The sequence below is a fragment of the Gobius niger genome, assembly GCF_951799975.1.
Source record: "Gobius niger genome assembly, chromosome: 12".
NCBI classification, from domain to species: Eukaryota; Metazoa; Chordata; class Actinopteri; order Gobiiformes; family Gobiidae; genus Gobius; species Gobius niger.
In genome coordinates, this window is record NC_136863.1 from 20,701,754 (window position 1) to 20,710,886 (window position 9,133).

Sequence of the window (9,133 nt, forward strand, 5' to 3'; positions counted from 1 at the left end):
TGCTGCCTGTCTCCTGTTTGTCCTTGCGGAGCTAGACAGGGCGTCGCACAGCACACAGAAGACCACAGGTGACCCCCTCGCCTCTCCTCCTCCTCCACTCAAAGGGCTCAATTAGGAAGTTAAAAGTGTCCCATGATCGACTGCATGTATGCATAACAGCACTAATGAAGTTGAACAACATCATGCACAGCCCCAGGATATGCTGCCTAGAAGAAGAAGAGGCACTAAACAAAACACAGCAGAACCTTAAGCAGGTACTAGTCTTAAATTGAGGCTAGTGCTGTGACCACGAAGCTAATTCCTTTCACTGGTTAAGCCACACAGAAGTCACACCCACTCGGTGACTTGAAAGCAGCACATCTGAGTCCTCATCTAGGCCATAATTGCCAGCTGCAGCTCAGGTCAGCATGTTGAAAAATCCATTTCAAGTTTATTTTCTTCGTCGGTTTAATTTGGGTTAGGCGAAAAATAGCTCCGGCTTGTGACTTTATGTGGGTCTAACTAAACTCGTACCATTTCCTATTCTGTTAATTGAAATTCCTGCACATTTCTCTGTTACTGCAGAGTCGGCCGTTTGGTGCCACAGTAATCTCTGTAATATTCTCTTAACTATAAAAAGGCTGGATCAGCACTAAAACAGCATTTCCCTCTCACAGCGCTGATCACAATGCCAGTTACAGACGTCTGCTTATTTCCCTTGCAGTGAGGGCTCGTTATACAAGTCCACAAACTGAAATGTTATTCCCATATGATGCAGCAGTTTAATGGCACAGTATTGGACAATGTTCCAAGACCTAAGGAAGAATTGGATTAGATACATGAATACAGCAATTAAAGAAAGTACAACATCTTATAAAATTAAACAACACATTGATAATGTAACACGAGAGTCCAAATGTTCTGAATGTGACTATATGCAGTCTATTATCAGTGTATCTGTGCATGTGTCTGGTGCAGCAGTGGGAGAGTGCTGCAGTGAGATCTGGAGAGAGTCCAGCTTTGAATGGGACACACACATTTAGAGCAGGAGACAGAAGATTCTCCTGATCCTCAACTCTGCATTAAACATTTAGATCAGCACTGCACTCAACTGCTCAGAGCTATTCACTCATCAATACATGGCCAACTTATACGTGATACTGGCATTTTTTTCACTGGTCAAAAACTATTCAAGAGTAGTTTAAACAGTACAGGTATGTGAAACTGAACATTCACAATGATCTTTTATATGACATTATTTTTTAGCCTATATTTTATTCATTTGAGGGTGGCAGCTTTGACTGCATTTGGACCCTTTAGACACACTATCATTTGTCAATATGAAATTCCAAACACTAAGCAACTATAAACACACTTTAGACATGAGTGAGCAGTGTCTAACAATTCCCAAAACCAAGACCAATTTTAGTTTAATGCATCATTGACTATAGTATATCATTCTGCACAATCTTTCAGCCTTATTTCCATATCAAGCACATGCTTCAGATTCTGCTAATTTTAGCATCACAAAACACAGATATGTTAAGGTTGCTCCACTTTGAATTCTCAGAGGCCCTCTGTCGAATGGAGGAGGTTAGGCATGCAATTGTCCAATGTTATGTAAAAGAGCCACTTTTAGACTATTTACTAAGTGTGATGTGAAAGAGAGCGAGGTGCCAATCAAAGTGGAGTGCTATGACGAGCTGTCCCAGAGGTTTGACTGTGGACAACGTGTCTATTATGTTTGTGTTAACACAATATCAGTCACTGAGAAAGGATGGTTTGGCCTTTGTCAAGGCAAAGCGTTAGATCAGTGGAAGATTTTATTCACACTTTTCTTCACTTAAAAATAGCTGCCAAGGACATGTCTGTCGACCACATAACAAAAACATCAGCTCCAAATTCATCTTCAAAGTCACATTCCAGCCAAACCAATTCTAATAAATAGGGCTGGAATGTTTTGTACTTTTGATAAGGTCAAAGATTATCCAGCTCTCAGTCTGACAGCATTTTTAATAACAGAGCGAGAAACTGAAACCTGACCAACACATAAGGATAAATGATGCCATCAATTCTATTCTTTAAGCTTTCATGATAATTCAAGTTGCTGGAACAACAAAGCATTATTTCAAATGTTATCTTCAAATTGTCATTACAACCATGTTTTTGAAGATCGTTTCTTTATAGCCTATTCATTCCAACCACATAAAAATGACAGAACAGCTTGCAAAGACAACATAGGAAAATTCCCCGAGAGTTTAGTGAATCCAAGTCCACTATAAATGAAATACAATAAAGTAAAGCTAAAGTAATGTATGTATTCGCTTGTGGACACAAAGAAACACAGAGAGGACTTCTGATCTCCTGGAGGTGCATTGTTTTCATTACAAAAAGGCAGCCATAATTTAGCCCAGCCTGTACATCCTGGCGTGGGAGGTACTAGTTGTGGTCATTTCGGGTCCCTCACCCCGTCCTGACCCTTCAGCTTTGGACAAACACCTGGTCAACGGCGGCTCCTGCTGTGAGCAAATCCAACAGCACTGCCCTGTAATGGCTTGTTAAAGCACAATGTCCATAATAAACTTTCACTAAAAGTCTATAAAACTACAAGTGGAAAAGGCAAACCCAATCCACGGTCTGAACTTAAAAGAACTACTTTGGATGTTTTAAAAGGGGATTTGGAGAGAGTGGGAGATTTAAAGCTGTGTGTGGCTTCCTCCCACTCAGACACACTGCTAATTTGACTTCAAAGTGCAGCGTTTTTTGTTTTTTTTCCCGAATAATGTGGATGAACCCCAGCAGCAAATAATTAACTAAAACAACGGCTGCACTGTGCTGAAGTTTAGTTAGGCTTCAATGCTACAAAAGGCAGGTGTCGCACATTTGTTGAATGTATAGAAAATCGAGGTGAGTAAACTCCTCTCACATCTCAGCTAAAACAATCTCGAAGTTACAACAAACTTACAAATATATCTTGGTGCAATAGCAGAACAGCCTCAAAGCAGTTGTTTATTAAATGTGTTCTGCAACTCCCCCCATCCGAAACCCTGTCTCAAATTCAGATTAGTTGGGTCTAGTTATCAGTCTCCCTCAGTGTTGGGTTTGGGTGCAGGGCCAGGCTAATCCCGAGGAGTTCAACTTAAAAATGCTCGAGGTCTAATGAGATGTTTTCACTTCAGATGACCGTGGAGAATCCCATCAGTCCAACCTCCGTGTACCTCCTTGTTCTGGGCTTGACTGGAGCCGTGTCAGACAACAACGCCCACTAAATAAGCAAATTGAAAAGGCAAAAACCGCTGCTAACACAAGAATAATTAATGTAACTGGGTTGGCTTTTCTCATCCCAAAAATAAACCGTAAAGTGATCCGAATAAAATGACGAGTGTGAGGCTGAATTTACAAGTACAAGTACAAAATCAACTGCAAAAACACACTAAACCTCAAATGGTTTATAGCCGATCCATCTTTCTGGGTCAATTCCAGACAAACTGAAATTAAAAGAGGAACTGTCTGATTGATTTTGTATAATTGTGTAGTGTACAGAGGGTGTGTCTTTTCCTCTAGCCCTAAACTCTGGTTAATCTATCAGACAAATACAATAAGCCTTTCTTTGACTTGCAGTTCTGTGGTTATTCCTCCAGGTCCAAACTTCTGCAATAAGAGCACATCTATAACAGGACATCCCACGTTCAACCCCATTTCATAAGAGCGTTCAACATCTGAAGCGTGGCCTGTGACTCCATCCGTGCTCTCGCAAACCCAGAAATGTCTCGTACAATGGACCAGCTCGAACTTCAGAAGCAGGAAGTCAAACCTTAGAGACAAACCACTAATGACCAGTGCTTGATAATGCCCTATTTCTCTGGTGAGCTCTGGAGGCGTCGCACACTAACCTCCCTCAGTAACATGTACGCCTGTCTGTGCCCATACTGAGATGTGCTCTTTGTGCTTAGAGACCAGAGGAAACCCAAAGCAGTCAACCCTGAGACCCAGGCATTAGGTCTATGCTTCAGAGCAGAGCCTTTTCAACCTCTGCCAGCACATTAACCAGCAATGTGCACTCACTGGATGTAGAGTAATGTAGACCTTAGCCTCTCAATTCATCATTGTATACCATCAAAGAAAGATTATAACCATGACCATGCAAATTACAACACATTTCATATTGCTCGTTGATATTGTGACGAATGACCATAGGGTGCTCTTGTATTGCACAGCCCTAGAGAAATAACATCTCAAACACATACTAGAAGATGAAATGGACATGGTAGTGATGAATAGAGGTTTGTATCGGGCTCTTCACATAAGGGCTGTGGATATGAACCCCAGTCTGACAAAGACGTATTGATATTTCCACACAGACCGGAGACAAACACAGAGCTGAAAAGGCCCAGTGTTGGCGCAGACAGCTCCAGGCCACCGCTCCCTCCTGATTGGGTTATAGCAGACTTTGGTTCAAACCTCGAATCGTGGAGGTGCCATTTGTCCGTCCACTTTCTCCCTCAGACACAGCCCACAGCAAGGCATTATCTATCTGACAATTACAATCTCGCAGCTTCTAAAGACACCCTCGGCCACTGGGAGATTAAACCGATTACTATTCTATCGCCTTGCATTTGATGTTAAATTGCTTCGGCTAAGAGCTTCGACACAGAATCAAAGCTGCTGGTTTGTGGAAGAAAATGCAATTCGCACAATATTGTACCCATTACAAGTGAATTCGTTAAATTATTTATCATTATGACACATCCATCCACGTATCTGCAGTGCATATAACCACATAAATCGTTTAGGCATGATCAATTCATTATGTTATATCCTTATGGTTTCTCTATCTACAATGGTTTCGAGAATAAAACGTGTTTGTCAGTCCTCTAAAAACTGCAATCTATGACCGCTGCTTTTAGTCGAGCTTTGATTGTATTGTTTAGAGTGGATTATGTAAATAACTCACTCGTGCCTGCATAAGAGCAACTTAATCTGTCGCCGAACCTGTGTGATGCTCACTTGTAACAGAAAATATTGGCCTATTTATTATTCATGGAGCGCACGTCTGATTGGTCCAGTCTGTCAGCCTATTGTTGTCGCTAGCACAAATTTTTTTTAGATTAATGGTTTTCTGACCTCAATCTTCCCTAATCATTTTGAAGCCCGCACAAGATTATCTGCGTCTAGATTATGTTTTGCACACAACACATCAGCCGGGTTTGGCTTTCTATTGTGCGCTTTTGCTATCTCTCTTTGGCATTTCTATCTTTGAATGAATGAAGGGAATCTGAAAATTACACTTGGATTTGTTTACCCACCCATTCCTTTGTGTGCCGCGGGGGAATTTTTTCCCAGGATTCCTGTGGATGTGTTTGGGGGGTTTAAGGGATGAAAAAAGGGGGAAAGAAAAGCCCATTGGTTTCAGCGCGGTAGAAACAGCAGCCAGAGCCAAGCTGTCATCCCACTTGGATTAAGGGCCCTTCACTGGAGGATGTTGAGCTGCTAACATGGTGTCTCAGCCCCAGCCGGGACGGGGTGTGGGACGGGTGCAGGGTGGGGTGCAGGGGTATAAGGGCATTAGCGCCTGTCCTAAATAAGACCTTGGGGTCAGTAAACCTCCTGAACCATGGAAAACCCACTTTGTGTCTCTGTCGGTCTTATTCATGAGCTGACAGCTAAGTGTCCCTCTCTTTCCTGTTGATTCAATCCATTGCTGCGTCATGCAATGGCTTTGCTACGGCCTTTTAGATTCACACTGACTGTTGTTTTGACTGCATTAATGATCCAGGAACGCCTGCAGTTCTAGTATTTAGTCCTTTGACTTTCAAATTTGTATAATGCACTAGTATTTGCATTTGACATCACATTAAAAAAATACCAACAACGTGTCACTGAACAGCGAGTGATTGTTAATTCTGTGAAGTTTAAAGGGGCTAGATGCAAGTTAGCCATTTTATACTCACTACTGCCACCTCAGGTCATACGTGTAACTGCACCTACTATATTAAGCTTGTGCTTGACGGCACTTCGGACCCGAATTAACACCTTTTTGAGGGATTTTAGAGGCAGTTGTGGTGAATATGTCTGGGCTCATTCTACACCTTAGGGCATTGTTGAAACATATAAGGGGAGGAAAATACTGGATTTTTTAATTTTTAAACTCCGGATAGTCCCTTTAAACTGGTATTTGTTTGAAATCAATCATTTTCCCCCAAGTTTTTCCAATAAATGTTACTTCTCAAATTGGCGGAACAATGATGAGTCCCGATAACAGGCTGGATAAGAGGTTCCTCATATCCTACGGAATAAGCGCTGTGGTCATGTGTTGTTTTTGTTGCTATTGAACTGAGCCCACTAGACTGGGATGTGCACCCAAATTTCCCTAAAGCTTTATGCAAATAAGAGGAGGATGGATGCTTTGCTCGAGGACAGACTAAACACATTCAAGAGCGCAGTGTTCTTGAATTCCTTTTGATTCTGGCTGGTACACTGCCGGTGCTGCCGTGCCCACCTCCTGTTGTTTTGAAGATATGGAAGGAAGCAGCCGTGTTTTGTAGAGCCACCGGGCCAGCAGCCTCTCTCACAACTGCTGCCCATTCAGAGTTGGCCCGAGCCTGGGAAGAAGGACGCACTCTCCTATCCTCTTTAACTGCAACTTTGTCTTCAAGCAGAGGCTCCTATACTCCCTATATCCCATTGTGGATGCGCTCGGGCCTAACCCTGCCTCACCCCCTGCTCCACAAGAAAGAGGCGAGAAGTAGCGGCCGCCGGTACAGACAGAAAACAGAGCCCCTTTGTCCCCCCCCTCCCCTCCCCTGCCCTGTCTCAGCGTCCTCAGAGGTACAGGATCCACCCCTCCTTCACAATGAAACCCCCAGAAGCTTTCACTTCTACTCAGGCTTCAAGCTATTCACTGTAAAACCAAGCAGTGGATCATGGAAGTCTTATATATTTACCATGGATTTTTTCCCCTGCCTTTCATTGTTTTTAGCTAATGTTTGTGGGAAATGGACAATGTGCAAAGTGCCCCATCACGTTTCAGATTTCTGTGATGATGTAGCCAATAATAAAACTTTAATCTTTTTTGATTTTTACAGCTTGAGTGGTTATAGAACTTGCTCATTCGGGGGAGTCAGTCCGATTGATTTGACTTTACAGAGAATAGTACCACATCCAACATCACAGCAGGGACTTCCAAAACACACAAAAAAGCTTCATATCTTGGTCCTAATCTGAAGCCTGACTGGGAAACATCACTGTGTAGTTAACCTGTCAGAGGCTCTATTCAGATTCAACAGGAACATAAAACCCACAACACAGCCATCCATTATCTCACTCTGCCACTTCAAAAAGGGACTCTATGACTGGTGGTCTACGGCAGTTAGTTAGGGACAAAAAGCAGCGACTCGGAAGCTTTGTTCTCACTAAGGAGTGCAATAACATGACAGGAGCTCTAACAGGGTGCCCTTGAGTGATCGGGTTTGACGACGGTCGAGGTGCAAAGCTTTGCTCTAATGATTTTGTCACAGAGGGGCGTTCAGAGACATCCATAAAGTGACCGCTATTCATTCAACATCTGCTCACACTAGACCCAAGTTACTCAACATAAAGCTATGGGGAGGAATTTGAAGTTCAAGTACAGGAGAATATTACACAGTGTGCATTCAGTGTGTGGTAGCGCAGAAGGATTCAAACTGTCAAACAATGTGGAATGACAATTTAAAAGCCCTTTAATAAAAGGTCACATTCACCATTTTGGAGAGTAGAAGCCAGATACTCTAAAGAAAATTCACTGTTCACAGAAAAATAACCAGAGACAAAATCCACATGTTGAACCTTATGTTTTGATAGAATTAAGGTCCTCAAATTTCAAAACTAAATTGTGGGAAAATGTGGATAAAGCATTTCAGCTAAGTTCAGAGATTCAGACTGAGATGACAAACCTTTTAGCTACTTTTTATATTACATTTTGTCCGGCAATTACGAGATATCAAACCAGGTCAAGATAACTGCATTTTGACAATCAAAAGGTCAATTTTACCATGAAATTTTGCCAAGACAAAGGGAGAAAGGGATATTGTACATGGATATTGTATTGTACATTGGATATTGTACACAATGGAGATACATTTTTTCACTCAAACTTGGCTGTAAATACTGTTAAAGTGGTGCAAAACCACAGTTAGCCTGTTAGCTTCTTCTTCGTGATTCCATTAGTGTGTTTTGCGCCTCTGACCCGGAGGCAGGAAAGTTGCAATTGTGTTTTTCTAGTCAGAGACACCAGGGGGAGATGAAAGACCCCCCAATCACCCCATTAACACTTGTATTACCCCCACAGGGACTACGAAAAGGATTTATTAAGATAAACAAGTTACTTATTTTCAATCCTGAATTTGAATATGTTTCTTGTGTGTTTTGCTTGATTTACAACAGACAAAAACATCCATTTAACTTTTTTTTCTAATCCAATAACTTTTCTTCTCCGTCAGTTGCTTCAGTTCCCCGCAGATCAAGTAGTAAAACTCTGGCATATCAACAACACAACAGTTGCAGCTGTGCAGAGGTTTCCCAGGAACACGTCGGTCCCCATTAGGGCCGCTGCCTAACTGAGTGTGAAAGTCTAATTGTCCCCAGCAGCTTGAAGCCTCTCGCCGTTTTTCTCATAGAGGTAGTGTGCAGCTAATGAACGTATCTATCTTTCATCACATGTACTCATTGCCCTTTACATCTACTCCTACAAATGATAAACAGGCCGGGAGTGCAGGCAGCCGTGAAGCAGGGGGCAAAGCACTAATGAGGATGCACATGCCTCAAATATGGAGGTGCTGCAGACAGGGAAGTCCATGCGGGTCGACCTGCTGCTGGACGGCTGTATGAGGGTCCCATAGGGGCACAGCAACACCAAGTCCACAGTGACCCTAATGGAGAGGCAGGGGCCCCTCATCAGCCCCAAGGGACCTGCTCCATCACAGCTGACCAGCACAGCACTGCCTTCGCACCCGCCTCTGATTGGCTGCATGCAGGGCCCGTGCTCGTGTCTATAGTACATATGCAGTCCTTCAGTCAATCAGCTGGACCCATTGTGAGAACATGTGACTGGTTCCTCTGAAGAGAAGATACAACAGTAAAACTTTGTCTTGATGTTCCGCGCTTCGCCCTTTATCTC